The sequence below is a fragment of the Somniosus microcephalus genome, chromosome 12 (genome assembly GCF_052327205.1).
Source record: "Somniosus microcephalus isolate GS21.2 chromosome 12, FLI_Smic_1.0, whole genome shotgun sequence".
Taxonomy (NCBI): Eukaryota; Metazoa; Chordata; class Chondrichthyes; order Squaliformes; family Somniosidae; genus Somniosus; species Somniosus microcephalus.
This window is the reverse complement of record NC_140998.1, coordinates 111,538,851-111,562,546: the sequence shown is the minus strand read 5'-3', so window position 1 is coordinate 111,562,546 and position 23,696 is coordinate 111,538,851. Positions and strand designations below refer to the sequence as shown.

Here is a 23,696-nt window from a genome sequence, read left to right as displayed (position 1 = left end):
TGTAACTGAAACAACTTTGTGCTGTATTAACCCAGTTTTATGAGTCTAGAGCACAAAACATGTCTGTAATTTGGCACCAATTGCAGCTGATTGGGCAGTCTCACTCAGAAAGGCCACAGGGATGGCTTGATGTGTGGTAAATGGAAATGTCAGGTCAGTGTAATACTCAATGATCTTTCGGCTGGGGCAAGAAATACTTGGAGCAACACACAGAACACACAACAATTCCTGTTCCTCCATCAAATGTAAGATATCCACAATATCCTTGTCATGCTTCTCAATATAAAGGTTCAGCAGTTTTAAAATTAATAGCTTAAAGAAAAATTGATAAGAATCTAGTGATACAAATGTAAGGTAGTTACCAGATAAACTGACATTTTCTTGTTTAATTTTAAATGCATTTATATGCTCCAGAATACAGGACACCCTGTGTAATACCAAAACTGAAATAATAAAAATAATTAGAATTGTTCATATTTAGATGATAATACATAGCTGTTTTAAATAGGATGATATACTCAATTTTATAAACTTGTTTTTCATATTTTCTTTACATTAGAAAGAAGCTACTGCTAACTTCAGTAATGCATCTGTGCTTTCCAATGCATTTCATGATAAAATAATTGGGGGCATATATTTTCTTTTCATATACACTAGTTCAAGGTTTATATTTTGATATTTGAGAGCAATAAAATAATTTTACATTATTGTAAAAATGTTAAAAATATGTTAAAATATAATTATCAAAATGGTCTTCCTTGATGCAATAGAATAAGGCATATTGCAAAACCACACAATGTTTAGTGCATTGTGAAATATTATACATTCACACCTGTACTTATAACTACTTACAAGAAGGACAAACAATGCTCTTTCAGAAATGATTGAAGTATCTGCTGAAGACATGGTATGCATACTAAGTTGCTGTTAGGTGTACGTATAAACATGTGAAAATGAAGGACAGGAAAAGATCAGCTGACCCATTTAGCCTTTCTTATAGTTAGTTTTATTTTGATCAAGTCAAAGGTTTGGTTATTTTACTAAAATACTTGATTGCTTGGCCACCAAGTGACCACCAATTCCTCAATAGAATTCCATATTATAATAAGCTAATATCAGTTTCAAAAGCAACACTACATGTGCTAATTCAGGGACTGTACACTGTAGTGTCTACTAATTACTTATGCAAGAATGTGCAGGCATCATTGAAGAATAGAGGACATTGAGTTGGGTAAAACCAACAATTACCTCATGCTTTAATTAACAATTTGTTTCTTTTTCTAGCACTATGCCTTTGCATTCATACAATAAAACAATACCCTGGACCTGTATTTACTAAAAAAAAATTGCATATTCACATTCTCCCTGATTTGTGAATAAAGTGTGAAATCACACAATCTAAGCTTTTAATGTGATTTATTAACATTTATTTAGAGTGTGATTAATTAAGAACACGTGCACATTCAAGCCTATGCATATGCACAAAAATGGCATTTACAACACAAACAAATTAAATTTGCCCATTCAGACATTATAATATTATATCTGATTTGACTACCTTCATGCCCATTTGTCCCTGTGTCAGTTCTATTGTAGATTGCTTCAGATACTGTTGAGTAAATGCAAACACACCATTTTCATTGCCATCATGAGCGTGATATTAGTAAATTAAATCCAATAATATTGATATGCATGCATTAAAAATAATCAGGCAATGGTGATTTGTGCTTTTTTATGAGTAAGTTTACAGTACTGTCCTCCTTGTCAGTTTAGATTGCGGCTATACTGGCACAGAGCAGTACAGAAAGTGTTCACCAAGATCAGTTTTTTGGGGGGAGAAGGGATGCATTTTCCTGCGCATTTGTCCGTTGTTTCTGCACACCACATGTTAACAACAACTTATGTTTATATAGTTCCTTTATAACATAATAAAATGGCTGAAGGTGCTTTATCAATCTAGCAGAGAGGAAAGGCAGATGTTCCTAAGCTTTCACCAATTCTGTTCTGAACCAACCAGGAAGAGTTGCATGAGAACAATCCAGAGGTAATGCGCTCTATGATTTTCCTCACTCTTTCTGGAGAGCCATTTAGTTGGGTCTTCAGAGCAAAATGCCCTTTTAAGAACATTATGCTCCTCTAGAACAATTCAGTTGAGATTGGAATTCACTAGCAGGTGGAATTGAACCTTGGGTTCCAATACGGCCATGGCATAATACTTTGCTGCTTTGATCCATTATGCCATTTCTGAAAGTTTGTACTGCAAGTTTAAAACATTGTACTTGATTTATACTAAGTGTCCAGTGGCAACTGAGTTTAGTTTATATGTAGTTGTTTGAATAACTAAATTGCACTTATTCTGATGGCCAACATAGCACTGAAATTGACGATCTGAGGTCTTTTAATGTGACAGAAATTAATCTTTATTTAAATTAAATTTGTAAGAGGAAAATGTGTGGAGAATTCAAATGAGCAACAGTACTTGGAATGTCTACATTTTTGGCAAATCTTTATTAATTGCTTATTATCCTGCGATTATTATTTGATGTGAAAAACTAAATCAATTAAAACTTCTCTTTAAGCACCTCATCTCTGCAAAGCAACAGTGAATGAGTCCATATTTGTTTTTGCCAACAATGTTAACTTTTTCTATTATGAAAATAAATGTTTATGGTTGACACTTGATGTACAATATGCCTCTATTTGAATGCTTGATTTCTTTTAAGCTGGTTGGGAGGATGGTGCAGTGACACTATTACGATACTATAGTAGCTTGTAAACTGTTAGGTGTACTTTTGATTTGTAACAAAAGTTACAGCTATTAGAGATAGAGACATTTATTTTCTGCAGTTACTCTTCCTGCTTATTATGATACAGTGTATGATAACAACCCCTTTAGCATTGTAAGGTATAAACAAATTGTTAGCCTTATGAAAATTAGAGATATGTGATTTGATGAATTGTTGTAATAATGATGAACATAGAGTATACTACTTCATCTCCCAGGCATTGTTCATCACTTCAGAGAATGAGAGTTGGCAAGTGTGCAATTATGGAACGTGGCAAAGACTGTGAATGAGATGAATTTCAATGGTAGGGCAAAAACACGGGGAATTTATATGAGAACATCAGAAAAGAACAAAGAAGCAAGGAAAGAAATAAGAAGGTAAATATTTTAACCTATCTGAAGCACGCATATGTGGAAGTTGCCTAAGGTTGGCTGTGACTGCACATGCACAATTAGGCCCAACTGTGAGGTAAAGAAATGGGGTAAAATGGTTAAGAGGCAAAATTGAACTGCAGCAAAGCAGAACAAATGAGTGTAAGGCATCCAATATACAAGTAAGCATCTGGAATGAAACAATAGTGTAGGAAAAGAATACCAAAGGGACAGATATATGAGTAACAGTCATGTTTTAAGGAGAATTATAAACTTTTTATGAATTTGTTATCTTAAATGTTATTTATACAGTTATATTTTGAGCTAGGTCAGAAATAAAAGTGGCGGGTAGAACCATTTAAAAAAATGCAATGAAGTAATTGGTTGAAATTGCAGCCTTTCAAGTACTGTAGTTGCACTTTGGTGGGATCTTTGCTGATCTATATTTCAATAAATATCAGTATCCTTCAGTTGCTTATTTGAGCTAATGAGAAAAGTGTCACACTAATTTTTTTTCTGTTACAGATTTAACGTGCCACCTTACAGAGTTAATGTGTGATGCACAGTATGCAAGGTTTTTAATTATATGGACAATCTGCAAAACATTACTTCCCAATACATTTTCCTTAGCTCACAGTAATTTCAGTTTCTCTCCAATTTGCAAAACTTTCAGAATTAGTCACAGTATTTTTGGGAGAGTCTAAATCTCTGGGGTGTGGAAGAGAAAATTATGGAAAATACATTAGGAAGAGAGAGTAAAAAGTATTAAAATCCAAAGCATATGCATTCACCAGCCTTGGAAAACCAGATTTAGATACTGTTATTCAGAAACAGTAAAATTAGGTTCATGCTCTCCAGTATGACCCTTTCCATCAAAAATGTACTTATGGTGTCCTCCTGTAAAAAAAAAGTGGCACAGTCTAGTACACTTTCAATTGCTTTTTGTGAGGAAGAATTGCTGGTATGTAATATTCTTTAATAATATGACAAGGATAAGAATATCATTAATCATAAATGAAGTGGGATTCTCAGAGGGTGAAAAGATGGAGCAAACGGTGAATGTATGTTAAATGTTATTGCTGGGAATATCTAGAATGCTAAGTGCCTGTGCATTATGTGGGACACGCCGAGTTCTGCAGCTGCCCATCACATCATTGGTTGAGGAGTTTAAGGTGGGACTTGCAATGCTGATGAGAGAGTCACCAGAACCTGTCGTAGCACACCTACAATCAAGTATGGGCATCTGTCAAAAGTGGGATCCTAAGGAGGAGACAGCTGGCCGCAATTTTCCGAGTGGAGGCGGGTTGGAGGCGGCTTTGATGTTTGGCAGGTTCCGGTCCTACTGCCGGTTTCAGCTGCCCTGGAATTACGATTTTTGCTTAAGTGGGCTGAATAAGCCCGTCATGCGTGCTACCCGGCCCAATCAGTGGGTTCGGGTCTGCTGCTCACCTCTGTTGACATCTCTCAGCTAGCTGTATTTAAGGGGCCCATGCAGCCTTGTTTTTAATCCATCCTTTCCTGCTGCTTCTCAGTGTGGTCCATCTGAAAATGACTGCTGCAAGACCCAAGGCATCTCCCAGATTCGATGATGACTCCCTCCATACTCTTGTGAAGGAAGTGAAAGGGTGCCAAGAGGTACTGTTCCCCTCAAACGGACGGAGCAAGCCTCCTCATCAAACCAAGGCAGCCTGGCTGCAGATTGCTGAGGAGGTGAGCGCCAGGTCTTTGTGTGGTCGCACCTGGGTTCAGTGCAGGAAAAGGTTCAATGATCTGCTATGCTCAGCAAAAGTGAATATAACATCACTCTTACCTTCAATCTGCTCCCCATCTCCTCTCACCACCAGCACTCTGCATTGTCAAACTACTCCTGCACATCCCACTTTACCCTTACATCCCTTGCACCCTTAACCATCCCTCTTTCTCTATGTACAGAATCACTTCACTATTCTACTATGCACCCCTCACACTCACTATCACTGTTATGCAATGACAACAACTAAAAATGCACAGGGAGGGCCCTTGGTATTGGCACCTCACTCCATTTTGTCTCCCTCTAAGCATCTATGCTATGGATTCTCTACACTCACTCCAACATTCTCACTCAAACGCCACTTGTGTCCCCCATTGCAGGAAAAGAGAGCCCATAATAAGAGGGAGAGGGGGAGGACAGGAGGAGGGCCACCTTTGATTGCCCACTTGACCACCGCTGAGGAGGCTGCTCTCGACATCGTCGGAGGTGCTGAGGATCTGGAAGTGGGCGACGGTCAGACGGGTGCAGTAGAGCAAGCTGGTGACAGAATAGATTTGCAGCCCTCTTATTTACATTGCATGAGTGACTGATATGGCATCTGATGTTCATACAGATTGACTTATGATCATCTGCAAAATTCGATGTACCTGCTACGTTAATATCACATGTCTAACTCATGCCTTTACTCCCCCACAGGACCATCGAGAGCCCCCCTCCTCACTGTCCAGCAGGAAGAGCCGGAAGACTCCTCAGAGGAAGCTGCAATCTCTGAAGGCGTAGTGTCAGCAGAATTGAACGCACCCAGCACCAGCGCAGAGACATGCACCTTGGTGGGTCATTCGCGAGATAGATTAGTATTGTCACCTGGTGTATCACAGCTCACAAGTGAGCATCAGCAGATGGTGGAGACAGGGACAGCAGTGGAGAGTCCTTGTCAGAGAGTGCTGAACGCTCCGAGCTCTGCTCAACTGCATGTGGAACCTGTGCCTCTGGGACCATCCAGAAAGAGAGCAGTGCTGGAACTTTAGCAACAAGTGCAGGACTCTCTGACAGGGTTTGCATCCACCGTAACTGTGAGTGTGGAGAGAATGGAGGAGTCCATCTCAAACATGAGCACTGCCTTTGTGGAGGCAATGGCACATGAACGTGCCACCATGGAGAGAGTGGCAACCTCCTTGGACGACATAAGTCGCCACACTCAACAGAGCATGGTGACTCTTCTAAATAGATGGCCTGCTATGGAGGATAGATGGGCAGCTATTGAGCAGAGACACATGGCTGTCCCCGTTATGAGGACTGTCAGTACAGAGACAGGTCCTCATGGCTCCACTAAGGTGCAGCAGGTTACTCTCCAGCCACTTGCTAGCAGTGAAGTGCGGGCGACCCATGAGAGGGATGTTGGTGGTCGACAACAAGGAAGTGTGGGCTCCTCTCCAAGCACTCACACTCCCATGCCACTGTGGAGCCCTCGGTCAGAGCCCCAGATTCCTCACCCAACTGAGATGGCCGTCTCAGCCCCTGCACAGCCACAGGAGGAGCAGACTGTTGCCAAGCCCTCCCAGGCTCCCAATCCCAGAGGACACCTGCCAAAGGTGTCGAAGCAGGAGCAGCATGAAAGTAAGCAAGGTGCCTCCACATCTGCTGAAGCCACAGGGGAAGCACCATGTAGAAGCACGCGTAATAGAAAGTTAACACACAAATAGTCACAAGGGTAGTCATTTGGGTGTTTTGATGTAATACATATATAAGATTATGATCGACATTCCAATTGTAATAAAGAAATGCAATGGCAAACATTCAAAGAATTGGCCTATGTGTACCCAGAAATGGAAGTGTCACAGTGAGGTGTCAGGGTGCCTTTCATCTGTAATGATGGTGGTGAGAGTGATAGGAACCCACAGTTTATTGTACAGATTGTGAGTGGTGTGTTAAGAAGGTGGCAGCCACAGTGTTAGCTTCGTAAACTTAAGTGAATCTGGCATGGATTAGTGCATCCCTTGCATCACGGCCAGCAATGTGCTCGCGTGCTGGTGGATCTGGCACATCCACCTCCTCCTCTGAGGAGGAGGAGGAGGAGGAGGAGGCTGTGCACTGAGCCACTTGTTCCTCAGGCAGCGGTAAGCCACACTGCTGTGCGATGTTCTGCAGGGCACGGCAGACCACGATGATTATGGAGACCTTGGCTGGTGAGTACTGTAGGGCTCCACCTGATCTGTTGAGGCATCTGAACCGCATTTTGAGCAAGCTGATGATGGCTCTGGTGGAAAAGTGGTTCGCATTGTAGCACTCCTCTGCTTCGTTTGATGGCCTCCTCAATGGTGTCATTAGCCATGTCTTCAGGGGTTAGCCCTTGTCTCCAAGTAGCCATCCGGAAAGTTGGGTTGGCGGATTGAAGAGCTGAGGCACAGTAGACTGCCGCAAGATGAACAAGTCATGGCAACTGCCAGGGAACTTGGCGCAAACATGCATAATGTTCTTCTTGTGGTTACACAGCAGCTGGATGTTAAGAGAGTGGAAGCCCCTGCGGTTCACAAATACAGCTGGGTTGTGATGGGGTGCCCTAATGGCCACATGTGCAGTCTACGATGCCCTGCACCCTTGGCAAGCCTGCCATATTTGCAAAGCCAACCGCACGTGTGGTTACACTTGCTTCATCCATGGAGAAGTGGATGTAATTGTGCGCTTTTGCAAAGAGGGCATTGGTAACCTGCGTGATGCCACTGTGTGCAGCTGACTGGGAGATGCTGCTGATGGCTGCTGATGGTCCCTGGAAGGACCCTGAAGCAAAAAAATTGAGGGCGGTGGTGACTTTGACAGCCACTAGTAAGGAGTGTCCACCCGCTCCTCTGGGCTCCAGGTGCTGGTGCAGCATTGCGCAGATGTCAGCGACTACCTCTCGCGAAAGTCTCAGCCTCCTCTGGCACTGCTGCTCAGTCATGTTGAGGAAGCTCATCCTCTGCCTGTAAACCCTGTGTTGGGGGTATCTCCTGCGGTGAGGTGCAGCCCTGCGCTGATGCCCTCTGCTCTGTGCAGCATCAGGTGGGTGAGGAGGAGTTTGGCACTCCTGTTGTTGCTGCTGCTGTTGTGCCTCATTCTGCTGCTGCCACGGCTGCTCTTCCTCCGATTCTGAGGACCAGGCTGAGAGGGTATAAATGGTTCCCATTCCGCTGGTATATATGTCAGTTGAGGAATAGATGTTATAAGTGCTCAGTCAATGTGGGGGGAGGGTTTTCCAAGGAGGTCACAATGCATATGGATCTCAGCTTAACCACTTACAAGCTCAATAGACCTGCATAAAGTGTTCCATCACCTCAAAAAACAAAGTTCTGTCATCTGAAAGTCAGCCATGTTACAGGTTCACTTTTATGTTGCAGGTCCATCTGTCAAGAATTCAGGTAGTTGCTGAACCCGGCACAATCAGCTGGCATGTTTTGCGAACAGTGTGGAACACGCTGAAAATATCCTAAAATGGGAAGCGCCTGCTAAAATCGGATTATGTAGGTAGTTGACAAGCTGTTAACTGCCTTAAGTGCCTTTCCCGCCATTTGGTGGCGGGTCTGAGTGGGACTCCCAGACCCGACACTTGGCAAAATTGCATGGAGGCGAGTTGATGGTGGGTTCAGAACCCACCATCAATCAAAACGAATTTAACCTCTGACCCGCCTCCAAACCCGCCCTCTGAGTGCCGGCAAAATCGTGGCCTTAGTGATTGAGAAAGTAAAATTCAGGGAGATATTGGAAGCAACTGTGATGGGAAGAGAGAGCATTGATTACAGACTAACAGGATGGTAATGCAACCAGAAAGTAAGACATAGGAGAAAACTAGTAATATAGGAAGTGAGAGCTGATGAAAATGGCATTGGGTGACAGTAGCTGCACAACAGACACAAAGCATGTGGATTGGGTGAAACAGTGTGGAGAAGTAAAGTACATCACAAAGTCAACGGGCTAGAATTCGCTTAGGCTTTTGTTGAGGAGTTTGCATGATGTGTTGCCAAATAGGGTGAATCTAGCAAATTGGGGTCCTCAAGGTGTGTGGTATGCATGCAAGGGTTGACCAACTTGTAGAACATCCTGTTGACTGTCAGTGCTTCATTGGAGATGGGTACACACTATATATGAGGTGATGCAGCAGGAGGTGGAGCAGGTAATTGTAGTACTTAGAAAGGACAGTTTATCAAGGAGGAGCAGCTGATGAAGCGTGGTAGAAAGAAAGGAAGGGAAAGTCATCATCAGTTGGCTAAAATATTGGAAAATAACAGCGGACCTTGGGGAATCAATCTCTGCCAGTGCAAATATTAGCAGCAACCTGCTGTAATGGTCAAAGATGATAAAAATCATAGGCATGTTGAATGTAACAGTTCTGTGGAAAATAAGGATTGTTGTTTAATTTCCTCTGTGCACTATTTAAAAAAAAAATCTTTCCTGAGCTTTCTCTAATTTTGGCAACCAATTTCCTCTGTTTAATGTAGTTGTTTAGCACTAAAATAATGCTGTTAACCAGTGCACTGAAAATACTGAAAGAAAGACATGCATTTATATAGCGCCTTTCACAACCTCAGGAATTTCCAAAGCTCTTTGCAGCCAATAAAGTACTTTTGAAATGTGGTCACTGTTGTAATTTAGGAAACATGGCAGCCAATTTGTGCACAGCAATGTCCCTCAAACAGCAATGTGATAATGACCAGATAATCTTTCTTTCGTGATGTTGGTTGAGGGATAAATATTGGCCAGGACATCAGGGAAAACTCCCCTGCTCTTCTTTGAAATAATGCCATGGGACCTTTTGAGGGGGCAGACTGGCCTCAGTATAATGTCTTATCCGAAAGCTGGCATCTCTAACAGTACTGCACTGGTGTGTCAGCCTAGATTTTATGCTCAAGTCTCTGGAGTGAGACTTGCACCCTCAACCTTCTGACTCAGAGGTAATAGTGCTACACTGAACCATGACTGACACAACTGAAACAGATATTAAGTTAGAGGAAAAACATAAAAGAAAAAAACTGCTGAAATATGCAAAATAGGTGGCTGAGTCCAAAGACACAGGGTGGAACTGTGAGATGGATGAGGTGGAAGTGGGATGACAGGGATTCATGGAAACATGGATGAGGTGATTCTTAAAAAAACTGGGGATGAGATGATTAATGCTGTTACCATGGTGAAGAGAATTAAGTTTGCAGCAGAGAGCACATTGGGATTTCTAACCATTACATGAGATAGGGTTCAGGAGAAAGGTGACTATGCAATGGTTGATGAGGATGTCTGTTGATACCCCCACTAGCTTGTTCCCCAGTTTAGAGATAGTGTTGTGGAAGTCAAAACTTTAATGACACTTGGCAGCACCTGATGACTTGCATGGTGGGAAAACAGCAGTTTCTGTTGATTGTGTGATTCTGTAGAAGAGCACAATATTTTCAGTGTAAATTACTTTTTCCTTTAGATTCCCCATGAGAAGCTTTTAAAACATCTCCTACCCGTTAATTTTTTGTTTAAATTGCTACCCCAGCTGCTGTTGAGCCCTGACATTTCAGATCAGGAACTAAGGGAAGCTGTTTGTACTACACACATTGATGCCACCTTCATGATTCCAAATTTAATGGAAATCACATCTTTACTGAGAATATAAGGCACCTTGAGGAAAAAAGTATACAGTAATACCACCAAAGCTAGTCTGTAATCCACACGTCAACATATTTCATATTTAAAATTAATATTGAAATCTAAATCTTATCATTTAACCTATCTAAAGGGTGATATTAACTAAATATATAATGAAGATCTGTGAGATTATAACACTGTAACACTCACCATAACTTACAGGTGACTTTGTTATTTGAGTTATCAGGTTAGCTCACTCATGGGATAAAAATATATCATATAACCCTTCTTCATTATCCTCTATGTGTCCACCTAAAATTGAGTTAGGATATGATTGACAGTTTTGAATCAACATTGAGAAACAAAAAAAAAAATGCTGTTTCTGTAGGTCAATTGAGAAGCTTGCTTACTCACAACTGCAATCATAATTGTCATCTTACTATTAATAAACATAATTTAAAGCTGATTAATTAAGAATATATGCTTATTTAGAACCATACATAAGCCCAAGTATATTTTAAATTTACAACAACATGCATTTAGATAGTGCCTTTAATGTAGAAAAATGTTCTGAGCCGCTTCACAGAGGCTTATCAAAACAATTGATGCTGAGCCAAAGAAGGAGATATAAGAAGGGGTGACCAAAAGCTTGGTCCAAGAGGTGGGTTTTAAGAGTCTTAAAAGGAGGATATGAAGATGGAAATGCAGAGAGGTTTAGGGAGGCAATTCTAGAGTATGGAACCTAGGTGACTGAAGGCACAGCCACCATTGGTACACTTAAGGGAGACTGGATGCACAAGGGACCAGAGTCAGAGGAATGGAGTTTGGGGGCAAGGAACTGGAGGAGGCTACAGAAATAGAGAGAGGCAAGGCCATGAAAGGATTTAAAAACAAGGTTGGGAATTTTAAACTTGAGCTGTTGAGGGACTTGATGAGGGATAGGATGTGGGCAGCAGAGTTTTGGATGAACTAAAGTTAACAGAGGTTATAGGACAGGAGGCTGGCCAGGTGACCATTGGAATAGTTGAGTCTGGAGGTGACAAATGCACGGATGAGTGTTTCAGCAGTAGATGGGTTGAGGTAGAGGTAGAGGCAGAGGCAGGTGATGTTACGGAGGTGGAGAGGATATGTAATGGAGAGGATATGGGCTAAGAAGCTCAACACAGGGTTGAACAGGACACTGAGGTTGCGAACAGTCTGGTTCAGCCTAAAACAATGGCTGGGGAGCAAGTTAGAATCAGTGGCGATGGAACAGAGTTCATGGTGGAAGCTGATCCCATGTTTCCATGGAGTAGCACAAATTATATTTGCTAATTAAGAATTAGAAAAGTATCATGTCTATTCAATACCAGCTTTGTGCCAATTATTTCACGGCCTGCTGCAACATGAATTTCTGGAGTATTTTGTAACAGACCTGTTTTTACAAGGTTGAAACTATTGTCATTGGACTTACAGTTGATTGCATTGCCTCCCTTATCTAATTCTTCTCCCATCCTGGCAAACACCTCATCCCCATCTAGTTTGTTCTAAATTTGGTAATGTCAAGTTTCACACATTTCTTCAGAACTGGCATATGTCATTCATTTAAGAGCAACAATTACTAATTAAAAATAAATAAATGGAGTTCCAAATGAGCAATTAGGTTTGCAATTTGTGTTTAGTCTTGCTGATCATAAATGTTACCCCTAAAAAATCCCTAATGTTGACCATGATACCTGCCAAACTCAAAGGACTCTCACAATCTTGTGAGGAAACTAGTGTCACTTTATTTTCATTTTTTTCTTGCCAATTTTTCTCCTCTACCACTCCTCGCTTGATTGCACACATGCCTTGTTGGAATATCATCACCCTTTGGTACTATCCCCCAAGTGGTCTTTATTCATCTGTGAGTCTTCATAGTGAGTTTCAGCAGGCTATTTGGCTGCATGAAGCATCAAAGAAAAGTAATCAGCTGATGGGGGGTGGTGGCAGGTGACAGATGACTGATCTTATTTCATTTTTGGAACTTTATCCCAATTAACTAGTAGTCCTGCCAACTCATTTTTTATTCAAGAGGCAATACCAAATAGTTTTGTTATTCAATTGAACCAGAAAGAATAGAAAGATGCAAAGTGTGAAAATCCTTTACACTGCTGTCATGTTTGACAGCATTTCTTTGCAGATGCATGATTTAGAATTAGTTCAGCCATTGCATTCTTACTCTGTGCAGAGCAATGGCCTCAAGAGAAAAGTGCATATTGTTTGGAACTCTTTTTTTGACACAATTACATTGCCAATACAAGTATCAGTTTTGAAGTGGTGATGGTAAAGTTACATACACACTTGCACTGTTACCTAGTCAGGTAAAGCAGAGCTCTGAGCAGTTATACTTAAATGTATGTACAGAGCTCTACTCACTGTTCTCAGACTGATGATGAAATGTTTAAGCTTCTAATGACAGAAAGTAATCAACTATCCAGTCAGCTCTTTTCTAACTTTAAAAAGGATTCAAATAATCCAGCAAACTGCTTTTAATATTAACATTTGAAGTTTCAAATTTGGTTTAAATTGGTTCTAACTGCAGGTACTAGTTTGACAGCAGTAAAAGAAAACTTGCATTTATATAGCAGTTTATCACATCTGTCAGAACATTCCAGTGTGCATTAAATGAATTTCATTGTTGTTATGTAGGCAAACACAACTGGTACACAACAGCAAGTTCCCACAAACAGCAATGAAATAAATGATCAATCCATCTGTTTTTGGCAGAATTGGTTGAGTGATGAATGTTGAGCAAGACATTGGAAAAACTCTTCTTCCAATAGCACCATGGAATTTTTAACATCCACTTGAACCAGTGGAACAACAACAGCTTGCATTTATAGAACATGTCATTAGGTGCTTCACAGAGGCAGTTTGGGCAGGGCAGGTGGTGGAAAGTTTATCCAGGCAGGGAGGCTTCAGTAAAGGGCAAAGTGTTGCCACCCATGAACCAAGTTTCTGTCAAAGCCAAGATGTCAATGCACTCATCCAGAATAAGATTATGTATGGCAAGGGCTTTGTTTGTGAGTGAGAAGACATTTTGGAGGGAACTGCAGAGAGGGGCAGTGACAGAATCCCTGGGACAGTTGTGGGTGGGGTGAGCGGGATGGGAAAGAGGTTGGCAAGATTAGCAACCGGCAGGTGTGCTGGGCTGGAAGGTTGGTGAGAAAGGATGGGGCAGTTGGGGTTGCTGCTCATAAGGAGGCAGCCCTTTGTAGAAGAGAGGCATAGAGGGTAGCCATGGGCTTATCCAAGGAGGAGTTCAATCCTGGGACTAAAGCAGGAGTGTAGATTTAGAGGAGTAGTGATGTGTTGAGACAGGGGAACAGGCAGCAGGGGCCTCGGTTTAACATCTCATCTGAAGGACTGCAGCACCTCCAACAATGCAGCACTCCCTCAGTATTGCGTTTAACTGTCAGCCTCGTACTTGATTCAAAGCAGTGAGCTGACAGCATGAACTTACATTACAGGTTCAGCACCACAGTTTGGTTAGTCTAAACAAATGTCAGGCAATTTAAAATAAAATGCTTTACACTAGGTGGTCTCACAGGGTTTAGAATTCAGCTGGAGCGCCTTCCCGCTCTGGGATACCACGGTTCTGAAGTCCATGTTCATGAATGCTAAATCTGCCATATCACTAGGTCTATTGGACTGCAACTGGTAGCCTCACACCAGGCAGAGAGTTGGGCTGGGTAATTGGAAAGAGCGGGATATAGCAAGTGAGCAGGCACGACTGTAGGCGGCTGTTCCATAACCGAGAGCGCAGCCTGGGCAGTCCGCTCGAGAGCGGGAACCAATGGGTTAATAAAAGGACAGAACCGGAACTGAAACCGTGACCCTTAAAAATAGGTTAAACGATTCTGAAATCATTGAAACAGTAGCCCCGTCCTGGAAGAGAAAAAAAAACTGGTAATATTTGAAAAACCTATTCTTACGCAAACGATGGGCGTGGAAGGTGGGTGGGCCAGCAGGTTAAAGCCAGTGGAATAACACAGCCTGGTGAATATTTTAATATCATAAACTGTGACTGGAATTTGTACTGGAACAGATTATAAGGGCAAGGTCTGAACTGTTCCATATTCCAGCATAGTTCCCTTTGATTTACACTTGGTTACTGCTGCTCCTTCCTTTCCCTGAGGAAAAAAAAACTGTTTAGAAACTTATTAGGCATCATAATTGATAAATATAAATCATGCTGACCAAAAATTTAATTTAACTGTGAGCATGTATTTTTAAAACAATTAACAATAGTGCACTTTGTATGACCTGCTTTATCCAGTCAGTAATTTTATCTGAATTAATCCCCTCATGGGTAACTGCAGCTTATAATGAAGGAACGAGAATAGAAGATAAGTGGTCTTAAAAAAGTTATGATTTTTTTTTGATATACAAGTTCCCTTATGCAACAATTATAATTATACTGTATCTGGTGGGAAGCTGCAGCAATGAGAGACAACCTCTTTCTCACTTGGTAAAGGTTGATGCAACATCAGCTTGGTGGCCTTACACCTTTGTAAAACTGGGCTTTGCGCCAGTGCATTTTGTTGCCAGGCAAAATTAGTGTGACTGTAAATTTCAAGATCGAATTTGGCCCTAGCTCCTGAAGGCATATATTCCATGTATATTTCATAATGTAGAGTTCTAAATTCCAGCAAGGTCCGGAAATTTTCTCTGTGGGTGCAACCCGAGAGTTAGACCTGAAAATGCGCCCATTCTGCTGACGTTTCAATTTCCTGCGAATTTCATTAGAATACACCCAGATGTAAAATGGGCATAAATTGGCATAAATCAGCATAAATAATTGGAGCCCAAGGAAAGCGTTGAATTTGCACCATATATTTCCCTGCTTTAAGAATGAAAATTAAAGTTTCAACTTTCACCTTATTCAACCATCATCATACCCATCAGGCACAGCAATCAAGGAAGCTTTTCAATTAATGCGACTTACACCATAAAAATGTATTCAAAGAAACAAAAATTGCAGTGCAGGTCTCAGAGAGGATACATTTTTAAAAATACTCAAAAAAATTACCATAAAACACCTGACAATCTGGTAGTAATTTGAATAGAAACTGTGAGCAAGTGTAATTGCAGGAAACTGGTATATAAAGCTCTGTAACTTTGGTGGGAGGGGGGGCAGTTTTATGGGCGGAGGGTTCGATAGACAGCCGTAAAAGATTGAGGAGATTTGGGCGTATTGTACTTACAGGGGTAACCCAAAATTCCACGATCTTTTAGGCCTCATAATTGATTTGCGCCCCGGTTATGAGTGTTTCTGGATGCAAATATGGAGGAAATTCAAGTTCAATAACTTTACCACTCCATTGTATCAATGTGCAATTTAATAAACATTCATGTAGCAATTATTTTAACAGGCTGATAAATTACTGATATTTTTAAATAGGTGCTTACCCCAGTAAAATTACTTTTTTATTTTGCAGAATTCCTTGGTGCTTTGTGCTCATCATGACAAACCAGATAAAATTACTTCAGACAAATCAGACAAAAGTGTAGAAAAATGCATCTCATCTATGGTAAGTTGACATTAACACATGGACATGGGCTTCAGCTGTTTTCACTGGGAAGAGGAAGTGCTAATGTAAATCTGCTTATAGGACCTAGTAATGTAACACATGGGTCTGTGCCTCAAACATGAATAAAGCAAAACATTTCTTACCAATGCAAATGCATTGCACATATTATAAAACCAGTACTGAGAGTAATATTGGAGCACAAGTATAGCAGTCTCCTTTCATGATCTGCCTCTGTCCAAATACTGCATCTCAGTCAATAATCAAGTGGTATTATATAGACGCTATGGTATTTTATGCTTCAGTAACATAAATCCCAATACTGTAACAGTTATGGCAAATTCATGTGGTATTCACATGGGAGCTCTCAGTCACTGTCTGCCACAACATCTTCCCATGTTAAAAATATCCAAAATGATAAACTGAAAAAGCAGCAATTTCTTATGTTTCCTCACTTTATAATACTGAGAATAATGCCATACATTTTAAGATTGAGATTTGATTGAGAAACAGGTTCCGTTATGATGGCACATGATCTCTAACTTGTAATACGTTGAGTTGTAACATACTTTGTAATTCTAAGTCACACACTGTTTTTCTGAACAGAAAAAGGTTCCAATAGAAATGCAATGAGAGCTTTGACTTTTAGGAAATACTCAACATGGACATAGAGGATCCACACTTGGAAGAATGAGGTACTTGTCTTATTAAATATGTAGAGATAATCTAATTACATTTCCCCTCTCATTCGCTCCTTCTCCCCATTGTTGAATAAAAGTGGTGTATTACTAGCCTCTGTGTGTGGGATTGTTTGTTGCTCAAGATTTCTAATTTTTGATAAATTGCCTTTAATCAGTTTTCTTATTGTCTATGGATATTTTAATAGGATGAGATTTTACTAATATAGAGCTGATTTTAACTCTGGGTGCATTCAAGGCTGGCAGGATATGGGGCGGAAGGGTAACCCTCCCGGACTCCTCGGTGTGAAGCTTGGTCCAATTTAACTCACTGGCCTCATTTAAATTAGTCTGCAGCGTTTCCTGCCCAAAGCAGGCAAAAATTACTTTAGTGCCAATGGGTGGGAGTGGGAAATTGGGCGGGAGCGGGAAATTAGACGGGAGGCTGACAACACTGGGGACCCAAGGGAACAGTCCCTGGCATAAGGTTAGTGATGAGCAGGGGAGACTGGTAAGTCTGCAAAGAGCTGCTGGTGGTGGGATGGAATGGGAAGGCCAGGGCTGGAGAGGCCCAAGGGTTCCTTGCGAATCCCTGAGAAGCATTCCCGATCCTTCTGCCCCATTAGGAATCACAAAAATGATAAAAAAATAAAAGTTACTGTGGCCTCTTCTGGCCACTCTGCTGCCTCATGCGAGGTTTTGCTGGTATGTTTGGCTCCATGTGGGCATCCCGTGATTTCGCCTTAAAATGGGGTCATGGTGCCGATAATGTAATCGGGCTGTGACTTTTCCATGTAAAGTGGGCCCCCAGCTGCCTGGAGCAGGCAGCCCTCCCTTGCCCGATCTGAGGTAAGCTAAGAAGGTGGGGGTGGAAACACCTTGGGAAAGCAGCGTGAACCCCCCGTCTTCTTAACCCTTCTTCCGTGTGTTCTCACTGGACGGGCAGGTTTAAAATCGACCCTGATGAATACAGCAGTTATTGTTTTCTGTAAGAATTCCGCTGAAATTCTGAACATTGCATTGTCCACAATACTTGGATTATGGTTCAAGGTCACTTTTTAAATTTCAGACTTAAATTAAACAGCATAATTGAAATACAACATCATTGTGAGGGAAAACACAACTGATGCTATAACAGCAGAACTGAGATACCACAAAATATATATTTTTGATCATACCTTGTATAAACATACTAATATGAATACATGTAGGTGTATGAAAGAAGGAAATAAAGACTTGCATTTATATAATGCCTATCACAACCTCAGGACATTCCAAAGTGCTTTATAGCCAATGTAGTACTTTTGAAATGTAGTCATTATTGTAATGTAGGAACTCTTATCAATCAATCTCTCTTACATTCCTGTATTCCTACTAAGAGACAGAGTTTTGTATGCATTTCTTTTAAAATCTTTTGTGCAGGCCAGAAGGAGCATCATGATCCTTTTTCTGATTCTGTACATTCCCAATCTATTGGCATATATACAGAGTGTATATAATATAAGGAGTTTGTATGTTAAGTGCTATTTTTCTTGGTGTGGGATCAATACCATATTTGACACTTAAGATAGGGCATTGTGTGCAGACAAGTGTGGCATAAACATTTAAAAACAAATATATGGAGATAGATACCTGAGAATAATGACAAGGCATACGTGAGTAATTATATTCTAGTGTGATAAGTTACATTTATCATCAGAACAGGCGTTCTTTCACTAATGCTGCTAAGTGTTTCACATTCAGAAACTATGGGCATTGTAACACACTCATGGACTGTGTTATGGAATTAACCAGTAAAAGTGACATTTCTATTCCTACTGTAGACAGAAATTAGTATTATAAGATGTACAATTTTTCTTGTTAGTCATTATGAACTAAATACTCATCCTACTTGCTCCATGATTCTTGTGAAATGGGGCTTTGAACATCTGCCTATAGTGGGTTTTCAAGTTGGCAGTCAAGATGTTGACCTGGTGAGAAGTGAGAGCAGGTCATGCAACATAATACAAAGTATTAACACACTTTTAAAACTGATTAAAAAAAAATATTGCCAACAAAATTATTCCCATGTCAGTCGATTGAACTAAATTCACAATGGAGTGCTTTATCTTTATAAAACACAAAAATAACCTAATAGTTCATGAGAGACTGTCATTTGTTGGAGATATTAGCAGTGCATTTCCAGAATCCCTACGAGCATGCCCCACCCCTACTCTCCCCGCATATAATCTTGTCTATCCTGCACATTTTTCAATGCTGAATAAGGACAGAGCAGAAAGGACAATTTGTATGGAATGTTTTCCTATTTCTGTATTGTAATGTATACTGTGTATGTTTGTGTATAAGACTAGAAATTTAAGTCCCTCTTTGGGGCTAAAAGTTGAGGGGGGGCGTGTCTTTTATGTGAGTCAAATACTTCCTCAGGTTTTCAAAGGCAGTTTACCTAGAAGCCGCAGCATCATACCAATGCAAACCTACTAGTTGTTTAGTATTCTTCTGCTCTATAATTTAAATGGCAACTGTCCTAAATCCTAACTTGAAGCTTCCACTGCTAATTTAAAATCTGACACAGAATAGATAGAGGGAGAGGAGATTTAAAATCAGCAGTGGGAGCTAGATTGCAATCAGGAGAGAGAGTTGCCATTTCAATGTCACAGCGCTGGAGTAGCTGAACAACAGCAAATGCACTTTTTGAAATTTGAAATCAAATATATATAGATGTCAGCTGACATTAAGGTGAGATTTTATGGTGGCTAGAAGCTTTGTAATCATAGATTCATAGAATGATACAGCACAGAAGGAGGCTTTTCGACCCATCGTGCCTGCACCGGCTCTTTAGTAGAGCTACCCAATCGTCCCAGTCCCCTGTTGATTGTTATCTTGTATATGAATTGTAGATGTTTTTGAGTGGAATATTGGGTAATGGTTGTCTTGTACATAGGTTGCCTTATTCACAAGTATATACAGTACTTTGAGAAGTACAAGTGCTTGTGTATAAGGCAATAAATATATGCAGTGAGATGGAAACGACAAAGTATCACTTGGTAACAATTTGCACACATCAGATGCTGCCATTACTGCTGAAAATTGTATAAAGCATTGAACTACAATTTGAATAGTTTTAGAATTGGTAACTGTATTCCACTTGGCTTTTGGATTTTTAAGTTGTGAACTATGTGTCATTATGACATAGCTAGATCAGAGAAATTGTCCTGTTCATGATATGCTCATTCGTTCAAAGTAATATTCTCATTTTGCAAGGATTTCTTTCTAATGTAGATGCTTACTTTATCAGGCACTAATTAGTTTTCTGTGAACTGACACTTTCCAACACCCTCCAACTGATGCAGCTTTTAATCATATCTGATTTTATATATCTAATCCTACATTTTTTTCACATTGCCAGAGCTCATTAACACTAAAAGTAACTTGAGAACCTACAGCCTTGCTAAGACTACTTCAGTACTCTACAGGCACAAAATAGCATAATAATGTAAATTAAATATTAGTGATATTTAGTTCAGTTATTCTACAAGTGCTAAGTAAGTTCTACTCAAACTTGCCTTTTACATGTCTCTAGAACAAAAAAAATAGCATGTTGAAACATGTGGTAATTTTTTTAAATGTCCAACTTTTGCTTGTATAGTGTATTTTGATTTGATTTAATCTTTTACAAACTGCAGAGAAGGTGTCTCTTTGTGGCGCAATATTAACATAATGAAGTTAGGCCTATAATATGACTTGCTATTTTTTAAAGGATGCTTTTGATACAAAACTTGAGCAGTTTTATGCAGCCTAGGGTAATGGGGGAGGGGTGTCTGTTGAAGTATCTGGTACAAGAAAATGGTTTAACAATATTCCTGCTGCTTTATGGAGGATTTTGAGCTTACCTACTGGCATGTTTTCTCAACTACTGCTTCATAATGAAAACATGAAGAAGCTCTGGGGAATACAATACAAAAATACAGTATAAAATCCCATAGTCCTTCAAAGGTAAACTGACAGCATTGAAATTTGCAGCATGTGGATCATTCCTTTTTCAGAACTCCATTTTTTAGGCAATTAAACAAATAAACAATAATAATTGAATCCACACACTGTGCCAGTTTCTCACAACAGCTTTACGTATTTATTGTAAACTGAAAGATTGAATTAGTTTAAGTTTTTAATTTATCCCTTAATTAGAGATAAAAATACTGTACATTTATAATTTTCTGTGAAAGTCATTAAGGGTAAACTAGGAGGCATACTGAATCCAAATACACCTCTCACCTATAGAAGTATAACTCACTGATCGTCGATTCAAATAATTAGGCAATTTTGCACTTAGAAAGTTAAAAAAAAATTAGTGTGATAGAAGGCATTTTTTGTGTTCTACACTGAGGTGCTTTCTTTAAAGGGGAATTATGTCAAAGATTTGCATCTGACAGGAAAATTGCACTTCCGCCATTACAAAGGGGTAATCAGCAGAAAAACCTGGTCACAATCCGAGTTTGACATGGTCTGTCAAATGCAGAAAAGCCACACTTGTGTTCATCTGCCTGAGGATGCAACCAGCATCAATCTTCAGGATTGACAATTAGAACACTTCATATAATTCCTAGCAGCTAGCAGAAAATATCCTGCTCATATGGCAGTGGGGGAAGGGGTGGGGGAATTGGAAGGCACAGCAGCAAGTGATCAATATGACTGATAAACTTGCTAATGTACTGAAATCAGTAATCTTTCCACAAAGTTCTAAAATTATATAAGGTAGTCTGTTATATATTGAGCACCATTGATGTGTCATTGTACACAAATTACATTTCAGTATAATCATACATTTAAATACAATATTTGTCTTTATTTTTGTAAATCACTTAATGCTATTTAACAGATAATTAATTATGCACTCCTCATAGCCCTATGCCATCTCTAAGAATAGCAAAACAAATGCTGTTGAGATGAAATGTTGGCTATCTATTTTCCTGCACTGAGAGTTTCCTATTTAGACAATTCTGCTCACTCACTGACCTGTAAAATCTCAGGTGGCTATCAGAACATAGTAGCTAAAGTGTTTTTTTTGTTAATACATTCAAGTCATGTTCACAGGCCCCAAGTAATTTGTTAAATGCCAACATGATTTGCTGAAAATTTTTACATGTCACATGAATCCACAGGAACTCAGAAGGACTTTCTCTCAGTGCATCAACAATTCACAACCGAATGCTGCAAAATTAATCATTATGCTATTATACAGAAATTTCAGCTGAATTACAACTCACCACAGATGAAAGCTGGTATTCAAGTGAAGATAGCTGAAGTGCAGCTTCGCTGTTACTGAGTGCACAAAGCTTATAAAGCAAACTGTAAGCAGTTTATCAAATAAACATTTTGAACGACACAAAAGCACTGAAATTTAGGTGCAGATTCTTCAACCTTTCTTAGTGAACCACAAAGAATGAAGATGTGTATGATTTTTGCAGAGGTGGAATAGGTTGTCTGTCAGTTGGGTATTGGCGACAGTCTGTCTGCAGTCCGTAAGATGATCCTTGCAGCACCAGGGGAAAGTAGGCAGGATTCCTGGCTTGCAAGCATAGATATCGATCTACCTTAGGCATCTAAACAATGCCTCACCTGTTTGCCTTGTCCGTATTTTATTTTATGCAGTCTAATGCTTGTTTTGTTTGGCTTTTCTTTTATTTCTGTGGATCTGAGCTTTGATACACTTTTGGGAGTACATAAACACAGTGTTGTACTTGAACATCATCCTCCTTTAAAGTCTTTTGGTGCCTCAAGACCACCTCCTCCTTGCACAGAGGCTGTACTGTTACACCAGGTAAAATGAACAGCCAATAATTAATTCACAAACAAAAACGGTGTTTTATGAGGGAAATGAGTGTGTAGAACTAATGGCTGCATGATGCCATTTAAAGGTCTTCCTTATCTAAAGTGACTTTCAGTACTTTTAAATTGAAATTAGTTTCCTCTTTTTCAATAACTATTTGAAAGTTTATGATTATAATGGTTACTATTGTTAATATGATGCACATGATACTGTGCTACATGCACAAATATTTATTGCCTCTGGCACTTAAGAATCTGAAAGCTATTTTCATGAATAATGTTTATGGTATTAGAAATTACATCATTTGTTAATTTTGAAATTTTGCATTGGGGGCTATTGCAAAGCTATTCGATAATGATTATATTTACCCTGCTTAATAATTCAGTAAATTTCTTTTTAGGGTTGTGGGGACTCGGGAGGTTTTCTGGGAAATGCTGTTGATTTCTAAAGTTTATTTGACTTTATGCTGATTGAAGCATTCATACTCTGCATTAAGTTGATTTGATAGATGAAAATATTATGCTGTGCTATGAAAACATTTGAATCTTCACATTTTGGTTAGTATATGAATAGAATCACAGCTTAAACGTACAAATATCATTGTAATTGTAGAGAACAAGACAAGTTTTGCACATTTGTTATGTCTAGTTGGGCAGATGAGTAAAATATGTATTTCTGTACTATGGTATGTATACAACATGTAAATGTGAATTCTCTAATCAGAGCACAAGGCAGTGGCCCAGATATTCCTGCAATGGTTAGATCGGCGATGTACACTGTTAAATTTGTTGTCTACCACATCGATCTTGCCGTTGCGAACTTACTCCTTATTTTCCAACATTTCTAATTAGAGTATGCCGCGGTGAGCATGAGCAGTGGCAAATCGAAAGCGGCGGTGTCATCTTTTTCCCAGCAAATCGACAACTACATCCGATGAAAAGTATCCTTTATGGAGATGGCAGGGATTAGCTGCTAGAAATAGCAACAGGAATCTCCCAGAGCATCTTCATCTTCAAAATGAATGATTGAGGAAAAAAAACTATTTCAGGGCTTTTCTAATGTTGAGCAAAAGTGAAGCAGTTTTATTAGTTTAAAAGATCCATAAAACTGGTATTTCCTACAGATTCTTATAATC

The 23,696-nt window shown here is 39.9% G+C and overlaps 1 long non-coding RNA gene across 1 annotated transcript; it reads left to right on the top strand.

Moving 5' to 3' along the window:
* Nucleotides 1–2,992: 2,992 nt before the first annotated feature.
* Nucleotides 2,993–16,747, top strand: LOC147109463 (uncharacterized). The gene is made up of 5 exons (XR_015080430.1): nucleotides 2,993–3,163; nucleotides 4,690–4,792; nucleotides 5,604–5,737; nucleotides 15,968–16,060; nucleotides 16,664–16,747. It is a non-coding gene; the product is annotated as an uncharacterized LOC147109463 (long non-coding RNA).
* Nucleotides 16,748–23,696: the final 6,949 nt, after the last annotated feature.